The sequence below is a fragment of the Melospiza melodia genome, chromosome 9, assembly GCF_035770615.1.
Source record: "Melospiza melodia melodia isolate bMelMel2 chromosome 9, bMelMel2.pri, whole genome shotgun sequence".
Lineage (NCBI taxonomy): Eukaryota > Metazoa > Chordata > Aves > Passeriformes > Passerellidae > Melospiza > Melospiza melodia.
In genome coordinates this window covers 32,041,701-32,058,118 of record NC_086202.1, presented here as the reverse complement: position 1 = coordinate 32,058,118, position 16,418 = coordinate 32,041,701, and the positions used below count along the sequence as shown (strand labels likewise).

At 51.1% G+C, this 16,418-nt stretch overlaps 1 protein-coding gene across 1 annotated transcript in view; it reads left to right on the top strand.

The window, feature by feature from the left end:
- Positions 1-226: 226 nt before the first annotated feature.
- The window catches only part of SGMS1 (sphingomyelin synthase 1), a 101,904-nt gene continuing 85,712 nt past the window's right edge, over positions 227-16,418 (top strand). Inside the window, exon 1 of the mRNA XM_063164087.1 lies at positions 227-244. The gene's annotated coding sequence lies outside the window, so the exon portion shown is untranslated. The remainder of the gene's footprint in view (positions 245-16,418) is intronic.

The following is a 16,418-nucleotide window of genomic DNA, read 5'->3' as shown; positions in this document are numbered from 1 at the left end:
GAGGATGTTGAGGCGCAGCGCTCCCCGGCACGGAGGGACGGGCACAAGATGGCGGCCGGGATGACACGGCGGTCACGTGGCGCGCGGTGCCCCCGCCCCGCCCGCGGCCGCCGCACGGGACACGGGACACGGCAGCGGGGTACTGGAAACGGGACACGGGCAGCGGGCTGGAGCCGCCGCACCGCCCGGGGACCCGCCCGGCGGCCGCACCCGCCCGGCCCGCAGCGAGCCGCGGCTCCGCACGGTGAGTGAGCGGCCAAGCAGCGGCCTCCGGCTCGGCGCAGGCCCGCGGCTGGCGGCGGGACGGGACACCGGCGGTGACAGCGGGGACGCGGCCGCCGCCGCCCCAGCAGGGACGTGCCGCGGCGGGTTCCGGCTCCTCGTCCCGGCGGCGGCCCCCGCAGCCCCGCGGGGTGCGAGCAGAGCTCCGGCCCCCGCAGGCTCCGGGGGGGCTTCGGGTGGCTCGGCTCGGGGGTGTGACAGAGCTCCGGCCCCGCAGCACGGGCGGATCTGGGCCCCGGGCGCACCGCGAAGGTGCGGTCTGCTCAGCCCTGGCCGGGCTGGGAGCGCCGCTCGGAACTGCGGCCATGGGAGCCCACAGGAGCCCAGCTCGGGGCTGCGGCCATGGGAGCCCACGGCAGCTCTGGGAGCCCTGGGAGCCCAGCCCGGGGCTGCGGCCGCGGGTGCTCCGGGAGCCCAGTCCGGGCTGCGGCCCCGGCAGCTCGGTGCTGTGCCCGGCGGAGCTCCGCATCCCCGGTTCGGGGGCCGCAGCCCTTTGCGGGGAGCTGCCGGTCCCCGAGCTCGTGGGGCCGCAGCGGGTCCCGGGGGAGCTCCGGGAGCCCGAGCCCGGGCGGTTGCAGGTGGTTCTGGGGAGCTCTGCAGCCCCCTCAGCCTCACGAACCGGCTCTGTTCCCTTCAGCCCGGCCAGCTCTGTCCCTCCTCCGTTGGGTCTGGTGCTCCCTGCCCCAGAGGCTCTGCGGGACATCTGGTGCCCTCAGCTCCGGTGGCCGTGTGGGGGTGAGCCCGCTCCCCTCAGCCTCGGGCTCCTCTGCTTGCTGGGATGCAAAGGCAGGGTGCTGCCTGCTCCAGAGGGAGCTGGAGGTGCCTGCTGTGAGTGCGAGCAGCTCCATCCCATCCCATCCCATCCCATCCCATCCCATCCCATCCCATCCCATCCCCACTGGGGCTGTGCAACCTCGCTGGGGCTCAGGTTTAGCAATGGGATGATGGCTTTGTCCCCTCTTGGTTGGGCGTGAAAAGGAGAGATCTCCCCATCACGGGCACCCTGGCAGGAGGGTGTGCTCCCTGTTTGCTCGTGGAATGGTTTGCTGACTGCCTGGCTGCAGTGTTTGGATTTTTCACGGTGTATAAGGCATGGGGCTGTCTTTGTACTGTGTTCCTGCTGGAGGCCCTGTTTTGATCAAGGTTTCTAATTTATTCTGTCTTGTGTGAAAACCTCATTAAAGAGTGCCTTGGTGCCTTCAAGGCACCGTAAATACACAGAGAGAGGATGGGAGGAGAGAGAAAAAGATGATTATTTGTAAAAAACGGGAGCTCTGCCATATTGACATGGTGCTGCTGAAGCTTGCTGATGCAGGCAGGCTCTCCTAGCAGAGCAGCACCGGGATGTCGATGAATGTCCTCGTGTCACTGGCTGATGGTGCAGCCTGGTGTCACAGCAGCATTTGTACTCATGCCTTCAGACTCCCTTCTTCCCCAGGTCCACATGGCTGAAAATGCTTTTTTTTTGGCTTCTGTGAAGCAGTGCAAAACACAGAACCAGTGCAAACCACCTGGCTGAAGACAGTGGAGGTGGTGCTGTGAATCTGGGTGGGTTTGGGCTTGTCTTATGTTTTTTTGGGGAGTGGATGCTGTACTGGGGTTGCATTCTGGTTTGTTTTGTGTAGTGTTTTGTGGGTGTTAAAATTGCTCCAGCTTTGTGAAGTTGTGTGGAGTTTGGAGAGAGAGGGCATTTGCCCTGGTTGGTGGCAGACAAAATGTAAAGGCTGCTTTTACAATATGGGAAATAAACCCCCTCTAAATCCAGAGAGATTTTTGCTGTGATTTATCTGAGTTTTTGGGCATGTGGAGCAGAACTAAATTCAGCTCAGATGCCTTTAGACTGTGTTTGTGATCTGTGCAACAAATGCCGATTCCCAAATTATTACACTTCTTTCTCCTTCCACATTATCAACCTGGGAACAGCGTCTCTCATATTAATTAGCTTTTGATGTGACAGAAATTTAATAAATCCAAATAGGTGGATGATTTTCTGGACTTGGAAGTGTTATGGATGTTATTTGACTGCTCAGAGTTAAAGGCAGTGATTTGTTGTTTTCCATGGATCTCATTGTTTCTGTCAACACTCATTGAATAGGGGCTACTTTTAATTAGATAATTCTTGAGTTCCCTTGAAGTGGACCCGTGCACTGTGGGTGATGGTGACTTAAAAGTTCTTCCTTCTTCTGGCTGCTGCCTCTGTGCATCACTCAACGTTGGTTAATTGGTGCACTAAATATGGGTGGCCTGGGACTTACTCAGATTTAAAAGCAATTTCAGCCTGGCCTTAAGGAATGGTTGTGGAATTAAAGGCTTTTTAATTGGGGCAGCAGGACATCCTGTGAGGGGAAAAAAAAAATCAAAATAAATTGCTCAGAAATAATCCAGACCCTTGTTGGAGAAAGGGCCTGTTTGAGTGATAGAATAAATCCATGTAGCATCGCCAGAAAGTGAAGGGGTCCTGAACAGATGCTCGAATGGTGCTGTTGTTGGCCATGGCATGAGGTCCCTGTCCCCTGGGCAGGTTTGCAGGCACTGCTGGAGGGCAGGAGGGATTTCTGAGGCTGCCCAGCCAGGTAGGTCCAGGCTGTTCTGTGCTGAAGTGGAGCAGAGCACCTGATGCTGTTTCAGTCGTGATTCAAGTGCAGCACATCAAACCCAACCGTGCGGCTCTGAAGTGGAGCTGAGCTTAAAAGGAGCTCAAAAACCTGATTTTTTTAGAGGTTTCTTGGATCTGGTGGTCACAAACTGAGCTCCCGGGTACTGGCAGTGCTTTCCAAAGGATTTCTGGTGTCATTGGAGGCTTTTTGGGGCAGGAGCCCTCTGGAAGGGCTGATGTTCTGCATGGAATCTCCAGCTTTTAATACAGCTTGAATTCCCAAAGTGTGTGGTGTGACAGCATTAAGTTAATTATTAAATCCTGTCCCCCTCCTTCCCCAAAATGCTGGGACAAGTGCAAAATACTGAGGAAGATGTGAAACCTACCAGCTTTTTGGGATAATTTCATCATCATCATATTTTATTATTTGATGATTATGATGATTTAATCATCATATTTTATTATTTTAAAAATCTTAGCAGAGGCAGTGTTTGGTGCAGGTTACTTTGCCTTTCCATGAAAGAGCATCCATCCTGATAAGCTGCCAGGTGTAACTGAGTAGTAGGGCTTGGTGGAAGGTGTCCCTGCCCATGGCAGTGGGGTGGAAAGAAAGGGTGTTTGAGGTTATTTCCAACCCAAATCATTCTGGGATTTAAACATCTCTAAAATATTTGTGTGTATTGTTTCTGGTCTTTTCAAATGTGGTGTTGTAGTTGAGGGGAGGAAAAAAAACCCAATTCCTAGAAAGTAACCCATGAGCTTTGTTCTGATAGTCCTTGATCAAGAGCTGGAAAGAGAAAACTTGATTTTGGAGACTGTAACATGTTTCTTAAAGAAATGCAGTTATGCTGTTGCTGGGCTTTGCAGTTGTCTCATCCAAATCAGGGAGCAAATCTTGAGTGGGGCAGATGTCCTGTTGGAGTTCCCTTTGTACTGCTGCAGTCCTGCTCTGCTGCCCCATTACACATCCATAATCAAAGGAAACCACTAATAAATCCTTATTGGGAAAGCATCTTCCCTGGCTTTTGCCTGATTTGCTGATTTGCTTGGAGTTAAATGCACAACAAAATAAATCTCCCTCTGTTTGGAGCCATGGCTCCAAGGCTGTTTTTCTCTCTGACTTCCCAGCCTGGTCTGCCTTGTGTCTCCCTGACTTTGAAACTGCTTGAAGGTAGCTTTTTGTGTTTAAATGGAACTAAAGCAAAGCATATTACCAGTTGGGAAACAAAAAAGGAATCTCTGAAGTGCAGTAGTTTTGGGTTTTTCTAGTGCAGGAAGACTGGCAGCTTCCTTAGCAAGCTGGGTAAGGAATTAATTAATTTAATTAACTCCTTACCCAGGTGTGGTAGCAGAATTGCTCAGGTGGCTTTGCTGGCCTGGCTCTTTGGGTGCTGAGGGCACTGTCACATCCCTATCAGCTGTGTGGGACAAGGCTTGGGAATTTTATCCCTGCTCTCTGTGCCTGGGGAACAACTCACAGTGGGGGTGTGCTGTCTAAGCTTCATCAAAAATGTAGGAAGAAGCAGAAATAAAACCAGGTAAATCCTGTCTGAAGGACTGAAAGAGCCTTAAAAATGCCCCTTTCTGAGCAGGTGGATCTGGAGAGCTTTTGCAGGATTTTTCATAGCTGCCATCTCCTCCTGTCCACTGCAGTCTAGTCCTTGAATTTCCTTTCCTAAAAAAGAGCATTGCAATTGGGAGTGTTTTACAATTTCCCTTGCCGGTCCATTAGTGTATTAGCTTAGCTCCGTGTGTGTTGAATGCCACTAAATGTCACTTGCAAATTTAATGTTGGGAGCACTGAGATTTGTGCTAATTGAATTTAAAGTCTTATACTTGAATTTGTTAAAATGGCAGAGGCAGACAATTGAAATGCTTTAATGGCAGAGTGGAGGAGCACTTGCAAATCTGCTCTTAAGAGAGAGTGAATCCAACATTTGTGTAGATGGGAGACCCTGAGCAGACAGATCAGGGTTTGATGGGGTTTTAGTGTCCCTTTGAACATTGGTGACAGCTGCCAAAGTCCACAGTGTTGAAAGTCTTAATGCTTGACTTCTGCTCAGGGTCATTGTTGACACCAACTTAACCTGAAATACTTAAAAATGGTAAAGATTATTGAGCCTTTCAGTGCAATTTTAATTTCTGCTTCTCCAGCCATAGTTTTGGGCACTGCTGGAGAAAGGTGAATTGTTTGGGCTGTTGGTCTTTAAACTCAGTTGTCTGTATCTGTCTTCTGGGGTTTTTATTCAGGATATTAGCAACTCCTGCCCCTGAGGGTTTGTTGTTCTGGGAGGGGCTGGGGTGGTTTTTGTTTGATTGATGTTTTCTGTGGTTTTTTTTTTTTAATTATTTTTTTTTTTTCTGTTAAACAGAAACTGTGGCCTTAAACACTTCTTTATGCTTAACTTCAGCCAAATACCCAAGGATTGGCTAGGCACAGAAAAGGAGACCCTACTGCTGTGCTTTTTGTGAGGTAAAGTGTTACAGAAATAACCCTGGCTTGAAAAAGAGTCATAAAGCTTGGTCCTTGGCTTTCCAAGCGTGTCAATCTGTGCCTCCCTAGACAGCACAGAGCTTTTAAGAAGTTTGTCTGGAAACACTTGCATTAAATCTCCTGAAACCAGGCTTTGACCTTGTGCCACTGAGCTGGCATTTCATACAGGCTCCTGGCATGGGCCCTCCTGCCACTTTCAAGTAAAATCTTATCAGGCATTGAAAAGTTTGACTCTGCAGTCGAGCACTGTGCCAGAGCTGTAAAAGCCCTATTTGTACACAAAATGGATTTTTGCTTGCTAGGAGGGCTGGGGTAGTGCTCCAGTAACTGCAGGAATGGCTTTGAATCTACATAGTAATGAAACAGCTCCATCAAAATCCAGTGTCTCCTCCTCCTCCTCCTCTCTCAGCTCTGCTCTTTGTCTTCTGTGTGTCCCTGCCTGGAGTTTTACACAGCCAGCTTATATTGCTCTGGCAAAGTTTCTCAGGGAAAGTTAATTTAAAGCTATTTGAAAGGCTTAAAAATGGCTCTGCTGTTAGGATGATGAGAAAGACCTTGAAAGTGCCTTGAGGGTGATTGCTGCTGGAATACCTGCTTGGCCATGTGAGTGGTGAGCTGTTCCCAAAGGGAGCACTCCAGGGTGTCCTCCTTCAGTCCTGGCAGCCACAAAAATTGTGAAATGTCCCAGGCCTTGTTGGACAGGGCTTGGAAATGTCCAAGGCCAGGTTGGACAGGGCTTGGAAGTGTCCAAGGCCAGGTTGGACAGGGCTTGGAAATGTCCAAGGCCAGGTTGGACAGGGCTTGGAAATGTCCCAGGCCAGGTTGGACATGGCTTGGAGATGTCCAAGGCCAGGTTGGACAGAGCTTGGAAGTGTCCAAGGCCAGGTTGGACAGAGCTTGGAAATGTCCAAGGCCAGGTTGGATGGAGTTTGGAAGTGTCCCAGGCCAGGTTGGATGGAGTTTGGAAGTGTCCCAGGCCAGGTTGGATGGAGTTTGGAAGTGTCCAAGGCCAGGTTGGACAGAGCTTGGAAATGTCCAAGGCCAGGTTGGACAGAGCTTGGAAATGTCCAAGGCCAGGTTGGACAGGGCTTGGAAGTGTCCAAGGCCAGGTTGGATGGAGTTTGGAAGTGTCCCAGGCCAGGTTGGACAGGGCTTGGAAGTGTCCAAGGCCAGGTTGGGCAGAGCTTGGAAATGTCCAAGGCCAGGTTGGGCAGAGCTTGGAAGTGTCCAAGGCCAGGTTGGGCAGAGCTTGGAAGTGTCCCAGGCCAGGTTGGATGGAGTCTGGAGCAGCCTGGGACGATGGAAGGTGTCCCTGCCATGGCACTGGTTGGATTTTAAGGTCCCTCCCAACCCAAACCCTTCTGGGATTCTGTGATGCACCAGAACTCAAAACCCACTTGCTTTAACTGGGAAGGAGAATCCAGCACTTGAGGGTGAGCTCGGAGTGCCAGTGGTCTGAGAGATGTTAAATACATTTTTAGTGGAATGAGAAGGTAACCCAGACCTAGAGGAAGGGAGAGGACACCCATGTTCCCAAGGGCTGGAGTTTGGGGTGCTCAGCAGAGGCAGTGAGGGGGAGGTGATGCCCAAAGCAGAGCTGTGAACAAGGCAAGAGGGGACAGAGAAGGGAGAGTGCAAGCACATGAAGATCCCTGCTAAATGACTCAACAGAACACGTTGTTCCCTTTCCCTGGGTGCTTTAGGGATGGCAGGATCCCTGTTTAATGGAATCCACCCTTTGCCAAAAGCAATACTCAGTAATGGGCTGGGGGTTCTTATCTGCTCTCCATGAAACACTGCAAAAACCTTTTTTTGCAGTAATGAGCAATTACCCACAAATTAACAAAACTCTTTGTCAGACATTGCCTTTGTTTTTGTGCCTGTGCAATTTCCTAATTCATTTTTTCTCCCTTTCAAAACATAAATAGGTGGGTTATCAAAAGCCATTTTAAAAACGAAACCAGAGCCCTCAGCACATTTATCAGAAGGGGATTATTTGAGTTCCGATGGTTTGTTCAGAGTGTCTGTGCTGAGAAGACTCAGACCCATCCAGCCACATGTCTTGTGCCCAAGAATTAAAATGTTTTTGAGAGGGAGTGCCAGAGTTCAGGGTTGAGGAAGTGCAAGCGGCTGGGAGGACACTTGTGGAGGTGACAATCACAAACCACAGGCAAATCTCTATGACTTCCTCCTCTGAGCAGGCCTAACCCCAAAGAAATGTCAGGTTTCTCAGGGTCCCACTGGGGTTTGAGAATGCCCAGAGAAGGAGATGGGGAGAGGGATTGCCAGCTGGTGTGGGGAGATCCCTGCAGGCTTGGTTCAGTGCCAGGGGAGCAGAGGGAACCTGAGACCCAGCTGATATTGGATCCAGGTGCTCCAGATTGATGCACTAAAGGCCTTTTGCTGTTTTCTCCTCTGAGCCTGGCCAGCTGAGCTCATGTTCTTAATGAACTACTCCTTAGCTGTCTTAATTTCTGACTGCTGCTCCTTAACTCACGGAGGGAATTGAGCAGCATCATTCATAACTGTCTGCAGGGAACTTTCCCTGGCCACTTTATTGAGTGGCTGCCACTCTGAAATCCTTTTATGATTCTGCCTGTTAATGCAAACAATCTCCTTTAACCTCATCACTTTGTAATCCACCCTCACACTGTAATTGTGCTTTAATGCTGCCCATTTGTAGCTGGATATAAGCAAATATTTAAAATAATTGTCCACTCTAGAAAATGTTGATTGATCTCATAGATTGTTTTGATTTCTGTTTATTAACTCCCTGAGGATGTTGTTTCCATGTTCAGGACATCATTTAGGTCTTCCCAAGGTAAAAGATTGGAAAGCAGATCAGAACTCCTAGGGAATGCTGCATTTCTTCACGTGCTTGCACTGTCATGGCTGTGTGTTGAAATCCAGCCTGCAGGATGTGATGTCATGCTAATAAATTAATGACTGGTGTTAATTTGAAGATTGGATAATAACCCAGGGAGAGCTTGGCCCTTCTGCTCTGAGCTTCCCACAAATTGTGACGTGGCTCAAGCTTTGCCTGCCTCTGCCTTGCTGCACTTTCCACCATGAGTATGATGGGGTGGGAGCCTTGTATTCGTAGAGACACCTTGTAAAAGGGGTTTGGATGTGTGCTCTGACACAGGCAGCTGTGGGGACACAGAGACCCCAGCCTGTGCAAGGTGCAGGTTCCAAACTCTGGGTTCTGAACTCATCAGAGATTACCTCGAGGGTCCCTTCCAAGGCAGGATGGGATGGTTCTGTGCTCACTGTTGAATGTCCCAGCCTGGAACTCCGCTGTGTTCCCTGTGAGGGAGTGGTTGTGGTGGCAGGGTGGCTTGTGGCAGGCAGAGAGAGGTTCCTACCCTGGCACTGTCACCTCTGATCCCTATCACTCACCCTCTGCTTTCAAACCCAGGATTGGGGTTCATCTGTTCCAAGGGGGCTTTCTGGGCTGATTTAATTCGTGGCTGTTAAAGAGCAGTCTTTTCTTCCCTCACCTTCTAATCATATTCCACATTTAAAGGGTGCTCCATGAGGTTTTGGAGACAGGCTCTGTGGTTTGCCTGGCAGGTGGGGCCTTATCAAGAGGGAAATAACAGCACTGAGGGAAACAGCAGCACAAGATATATCAGTAATCTTCTTTTAGGTCTGGCTCATGCAAAGCTTTCATGACATTTTCTGCACCCCTAAACTGGAGTAACTTCTGCAGTGACTCTGTCAGCTGTGTCAGCAAACTTTGTGCTTGGGACTGAGGTATTGTTGAGTTTTATTTTTATTTAAAAGCTAAAAAAGGCAGCTTTATTTTTATTTAAAAATAAAAGAGGCAGCTGAGGGTCTGCAGTGGGCTGAGCTGAAGTGGGTCTTGCTTTTGGGAGGACACTTGCTGGTGGTGAGCAGCCAGTGCAGTGACAGGATGGAAATGCTCAGATTTGCTTGCTTCCAGTACTGCCCTAAATTAGGATAGCTGGGACAGAGCCCAGGGCAGCTTGTGGGGTATTTTCCAGTGTAACATTTGCACACCAGGCTGTTCCCTGTTCAGTTACTCCCCGTTGGGAAGAGACACTCAGGTGTTGTGGAGTCTCTTTGCCTGGGATTGCTGGATTTGGGGGTGCTGGAGCAATGCTTGAGGGAGAAATTGTGGTTGTTGCACCCTTTTGTCTGTGTGGTGTTGGTGGTCGTGGAAGAAGCCCCACAAACTTCAGCTGGAAGGGAGGAAAAGTCCATTTGTTTCCACAGACACTGCAGAGTGACAGGAGAAGGATTTGGAGAGCTGAGCATGCTGGTGCTGCTGTTTTTATAGCCTTAAAAAGTGGGTGAAGAGTTAAAATAAATAAAAAGAGGAATGGTTTCTGTAGTGGCTTCTCTGGAGGTAATATTATCTTCTGGTTCTGAGGATTTGTTTCCTTTCCTGGTCTGGTTTAAAAACATTTCCTTTTTCATAAAAGCACTGAATTACTCCATGGACATTTATGTGAAGGAGCTGCTGAGTGCTTAATAACCTACTTATTTTATTTGGGCTGGACTTTTGAAAAAATGAAGTGTTCAAGTGAGGCCCTTAGGAGACAGATTGTCCTGCCTGATTGTCTTGAGCAAAGTCCCTTTTTGGCTTTAATTGGGGTTTTTATTGCTATGATTTACAGTGGCAGGGTGAGGGCAGCACCGTTCCTGCAGTGCCTCACACAAGTGGGAAGGGAAGGAGAAGGAGCAGAGCTATTCCTTATCTGGACACTTTCTTAGGTGCTTCCAGAGCTGTGGACTTAAATAATTCCTCCATGGCAGTGTTGATGTGCAGCACAACCTTTAATACAAGTATTCTCAGCATGACTTTGCAAATATTCCCAGGTTTGGTTTAACACCTCTGGTGCTGCCTCTTGGCGTCGGAGTGAGGGGGGTTTGTGCAAGGCTCAGAAATGCAGATAAAATCACCCACTTGGAAATCACCTCTGGGAGCAGTCCTTGTGCCTTTCCTGGACTGGTCTGCCTGCTGTTCCTCTGTGCCCACTTCTGGTGTCCACTGCCATGTCCTGGTGCCCACTGCCACCTCCTTGTGTCCATTCCCACCTCCTGGTGTCCACTGCCATGTCCTGGTGCCCACTGCCACCTCCTTGTGTCCATTCCCACATCCCCCTGTCTATTCCCACCTCCTGGTGCCCACTGCCACCTCCTCGTGTCCATTCCCATGTCCTGGTGCCCACTGCCACCTCCTTGTGTCCATTCCCACCTCCTGGTGTCCACTGCCATGTCCTGGTGCCCACTGCCACCTCCTTGTGTCCATTCCCACATCCCCCTGTCTATTCCCACCTCCTGGTGCCCACTGCCACCTCCTCGTGTCCATTCCCATGTCCTGGTGCCCACTGCCACCTCCTTGTGTCCATTCCCATGTCTTGGTATCCATCTCCACCTCCTTGTGTCCATTCCCACCTCCTGGTGCCCACTGCCACTTCTTGTGTCCATTCCCATGTCTTGGTATCCATCTCCACCTCCTTGTGTCCATTCCCACCTCCTGGTGTCCACTGCCATGTCCTGGTGCCCACTGCCACCTCCTCGTGTCCATTCCCATGTCCTGGTGTCCATTCCCACCTCCTGGTGCCCACTGCCACTTCTTGTGTCCATTCCCATGTCTTGGTATCCATCTCCACCTCCTTGTGTCCATTCCCACCTCCTGGTGTCCACTGCCATGTCCTGGTGCCCACTGCCACCTCCTTGTGTCCATTCCCACATCCCCCTGTCTATTCCCACCTCCTGGTGCCCACTGCCACCTCCTCGTGTCCATTCCCATGTCCTGGTGCCCACTGCCACCTCCTTGTGTCCACTGCCACCTCCTCGTGTCCATTCCCATGACCTGGTGTCCACTGCCACCTCCTTGTGTCCACTCCCACCTCCCCCTGTCCGTTCCCACCTTCTGGTGTCCACTGCCATGTCCTGGTGTCCACTGCCATGTCCTGGTGCCCACTGCCACCTCCTGCTCTCCATTCCCACTTCCTGGTGCCCACTGCCACCTCCTCATGTCCACTCCCATGTCCTGGTGTCCATTCCCATCTCCCCCTGTCCATTCCCACCTCTTGGTGTCCACTGCCACCTCCTTGTGTCCATTCCCACCTCCCCCTGACTATTCCCACCTCCTGGTGCCCACTGCCACCTCCTGGTGTCCATTCCCATGTCCTGGTGCCCACTGCCACCTCCTTGTGTCCACTGCCACCTCCTCGTGTCCATTCCCATGTCCTGGTGTCCATTCCCACCTCCTGGTGCCCACTGCCACTTCCTTGTGTCCATTCCCATGTCCTGGTATCCATCTCCACCTCCTTGTGTCCATTCCCACCTCCTGGTGCCCACTGCCACCTCCTGGTGTCCATTCCCATATCCCGGTGTCCACTGCCACCTCCTGGTGTCCATTCCCATATCCCGGTGTCCACTGCCACCTCCTCATGTCCATTCCCATGTCCTAGTGCCCACTGCCATATCCTGGTGTCCATTCCCACCTCCCCCTGTCCATTCCCACCTTCTGGTGTCCATTCCCATGATCTGGTGCCCACTGCCACCTCCTCGGGTCCATTCCCACCTCCTGGTGTCCATTCCCATGTCCTGGTGTCCACTGCCACCTCCTGCTGTCCATTCTCATGTCCTGGTGCCCACTGCCACCTCCTCATGCCCACTCCCGTGTCCTGGTGTCCAATGCCATGTCCTGGTGCCCACTGCCACCTCCTGCTGTCCATTCCCACCTTCTGGTGCCCACTGCCACCTCCTCATGTCCACTTCCATGTCCTGGTGTCCATTGCCATGTCCTGGTGTCCATCTCCACCTCCTTGTGTGCATTCCCACCTCCTGATGCCCACTGCCATATCCTGCTGTCCATTCCCACCTCCTGGTGCCCACTGCCACCTCCTCATGTCCACTCCCATGTCCTGGTGCCCACTGCCACCTCCTTGTGTCTATTCCCACCTCCTGGTGCCCACTGCCATATCCTGGTGTCCATTCCCACCTCCCCCTGTCCATTCCCACCTTCTGGTGTCCATTCCCATGTCCTGGTGCCCACTGCCACCTCCTCATGTCCACTCCCATGTCCTGGTGTCCACTCCCATGTCCTAGTGCCCACTGCCATATCCCGGTGTCCATTCCCACCTCCCTCTGTCCATTCCCACCTCCCTGGTGTCCATCCCCACCTCCTGGTGTCCCCTCCCACCTCCACAGACCCTGTCCTGTCCTGTGAGCCCCAAGTCCTGCCCTGCTTTGGGGCCCCTGTGCTGCATTTGGGGTTTTTGGGGGCAGGGGAATTGGGCATTTCACAGCAGCTGCCTTTGGCAGGTCAGCCCCCTGTCAGTGTGTGCTGCTCCCTGTGCTCAGCATGCAGGAATGTTGGTCAGACTTGGACTCTCCTGTCATGTGCAGATGCAGTGAATTTCCTAGAAACTTCAGGGAGGGGATGAAAGTGATGTAGATGGTTTGTAACAAGTGGTGATTCAGTCATTGGAGCATAAATTGGATTTTTAATGTGCTGAAGAAGGAAAGAAAGCCTGGCTTGGTAAGGTCAGCGTCAGAAATTTAGGGGCTGTGTTGATTTTTCTTTTGTACCACAGCTTATGGAGGATATTTTATTTTTCCCTTAATTAAACTGCTTTTGCAAGGTGTGTCAGTCCATCTTAAATCCTGTGTCTGTATTTGACGAGGGCAGAATCTTCTGCTGCTTTTGGGACTTCAGCTCCCCTTTCTGCAGCTGGGTTGTGTCACCAAGTTGTTTTTCATCCCTTCCCCTGTCAGTTTGTTGAGCAAATTTCCAAGTGCAGGACCGTGGGCATTGGGACACCCCTCAAAATGCAGGATTGGCACATCCTTCCAAGTGCAGGAATATGGGGATTGGGACACTCTTCCAGGGAAACTGGGACACCCCTCAAAGTTTAGGATTCTGGGGGACAGGGACACCCTCAGAGTTTAGGATTGTGGGGATTGGGATACCCCTCAAAATTCAGGATTGTGGGGACTGGGGCACCCCTTCCAAGTGAGTTGTGGGAATTGGGATACCCCTCAAAATTCAGGATTGTGGGAATTGGGACCTCCCTCCAAGTTTAGGATTGTGAGGATTAGGACACCTCTCCAAGTGTGGGTTGTGGGGTACAGGGACATCCCTCCAAATGTATTGGGGGAATTGGGATACCCCTCCAAGTTTAGGATTGTGAGGATTAGGACACCTCTCCAAGTGTGGGTTGTGGGGTACAGGGACATCCCTCCAAATGTATTGGGGGAATTGGGATACCCCTCCAAGTTTGGGATTGAGGGGATTGGAACACCCCTCCAAGTTTAGGATTGTGGGGACAGGGACACCCCTCCAGGTGTGGGGTTGTGGGGATTGGGACACTCTCAAAATTTAGGATTGTGGGGACTGGGACACCCTTTCCAAGTGGGTTGTGGGAATTGGGACACTCCTCAAAGTTCAGGATTGTGGGGACAGGGACACCCCTCAAAGTTTAGGACTGTGGTGACTGGAATACCCCTCCAAGTGTGGAATTGTGGGGACTGGGACACCTCTTCAAAGTGGTTTGTGGGCATTGGGACACCCCTCAAAGTTTAGGATTGTGGGGATTGGGACACCTCTCCAAGTGTGGGGTTGGGGGAGATTGGAACACTCCTCAGAGTTTAGGATTGTGGGAATTGGAACACTCCTCAGGGTTCAGGATTGTGGGGATTGGGACACCTCTCCAAGTGTGGGGTTGGAGGGGATTGGAACACTCCTCAGAGTTCAGGATTGTGGGTATTGGGACACCTCTCCAAGTGTGGGTTGTGGGGGCAGGGAGGATGCTCTGCCACACTTCCTTCCCTTTGTTTAAGACCCAGAGCACCGAGCAGAGCTGCAGGGCAGAGGAGGGAGGATCCTCCCCCTGCAGGCTGTCAGGGAATGTGTCTGCCCTCTCCCCAAGCTCCTGTGGGGAGCCAGGATGGAGCTGGAGACATCCCAGTGCTGCTGCTGCCAGGTCCCAGTGTCCCTGTGCCAGTCCTGCCTGTCCTGCAGGACATCTGCATGTTCCCCTCCAGAATCCCATTTCCAAGGGGTCCCAGTGTCCCTGTGCCAGTCCTGCCTGTCCTACAGGACATCTCCTGCATGTTCCCCTCCAGAATCCCATTTCCAAGGGCTGCTTGGTGCCAGGTCCTGCCTGTCCTGCAGGACATCTCCTGCATGTTCCCCTCCAGAATCCCATTTCCAAGAGGTTCCAGGTGTCACTGTGTCAGTTCCTGCTTGTCCTGCAGGACATCCCCCTGCATGTTCACCCCCAGAAGTGCAGCTAGGATCCCATTTCCAAGTGCTGCTCCCTCCCAGGTCCCAGGTGTCACTGTGCCAGGTCCTGCTTGTCCTGCAGGACATCCCCTGTATGTTCACCCCCAGGATCCCATTTCCAAGGGATCCCTGTGCCAGGTCCTGCTTGTCCTGCAGGACGTCCCCTGCATGTTCCCCTCCAGGATCCCATCTCCAAGCTGCTTTTCCCAGCACAGTGCCTGAAGCTGGAGTCAGGGCTCAGCATCCCCCCAAGGGCAGGGCAGGGCAGGGAGGGAGAGCTGGCTGCAATTCCAGTTAAGGGTGGTCCCATTCCAGCAATTAGGAGGAATTAATTGTTTGGCCAGAGCCCCAAGATATTGCAGATGGCTCTTAGAGGGATGGAACAGATTCCTGATGCTGAGGTGTGTCCAGTTTTGCAGAGGTGGATCCAGAAACTGCATTTTGCCAGATATGAGGCCAGCTGGCTCGTCACATCTGCAACAGAAAAGTTTCTTTAGCTGAGAAATGGGATATCTTGTTCTGCTGGTATTTCTGAGGATGAGGGAGCTTGAATTTCTTGCTTGCATTGGGAACTGAAAGCAGACAGTCAATCCCCACAGAAATGGGGACAAGCAGCCATTTTTAAATGGGTTTGGTTATTGTGGTGACTTTGGTGGTTTTTTGCAGTGCTCCTCTTGCTGTTGTGTTCCTGTTATCCCTTTTGAGCAAGGCATCTCTGCATTCCAGGGAAGCTCTTTTCTGCTAATAGTGACTCCTTGCTCCTGAGCACAGGATTTGTCTGCAGCACTTTCCCATTTTATGGAAGATTTAGCTCAATTTTCCACCTTATTTTCTCATAATTTTTAGCAAAAATCTGTTGCTTTGTTCAGGTCAAATTTGCAAATTTGTGGAGCTCATTTTTTCCTGCTTTTGCACCTTTCATAAATCATCTGATGAATGTTGAAGCTGGAAGAGGCTGTTTGGCATTTACAAAGCTGATGGAAAACTTGAGTAAAGGATGCTTTGCAGGAAATGGCCTCTCAAAAAGGGAAGTAGTGCAAAAACCAGTTCTATTTTCCTTGTTCACAAACTTGTTTGGAAGATATTATTAATTAATCCCTCACATCTGTGCAGGTGCAGCCTTCAGCCTCCCAGCGGGGTGTTTTAACAGGAGCAAACCACAGCAGGGAATTCCCTCCCCTCCATTCCAATCCAGTATTTTGGTTTCTTTGGGGAACTTGTGATTCTTTCAAAAGCCACAGTTTGGTAACTGAGTGTCAAAATTTACCACAGAAACTTTCAGGAGAAAAAAGGGGAAGGCAGCTCCTGCTGAAATACCAAAACCAAGTGTGAAAACTTTGGGGTGGGATGGATGGGACCGAAGGGGTCAGAGTTAAATCACAATCTGATTCTGCTCAAAATGAAAGTGTGTGTTCACTGATTGCAGCTGTTGATGCTGGGGGTATGGGGGGAATTCCAGGGAAAGCTGTGGAATTCCAGGAAAAGCTGAGGAATTCCAGGAAAAGCTGAGGAATTCCAGGAAAAGCTGAGGAATTCCAGGAAAAGCTGTGGAATTCCAGGAAAAGCTGAGGAATTCCAGCCAAGTGCCCCTGCCAGGTGCCAGATCTCATGCTGAGAGTGCATGGCCAGGTTTGCCTGTCCCAAAGGGATTTTTCCATGAGGAAGGCAGAGCCTTAGCTAACAGAGTGCTCTCCTGGATATATTTCTGAAAGGATATATTTCTTTTTATATGGAATTTCTACCTGTACACCCATTAAATCCTGGGAAATTCCATCCCT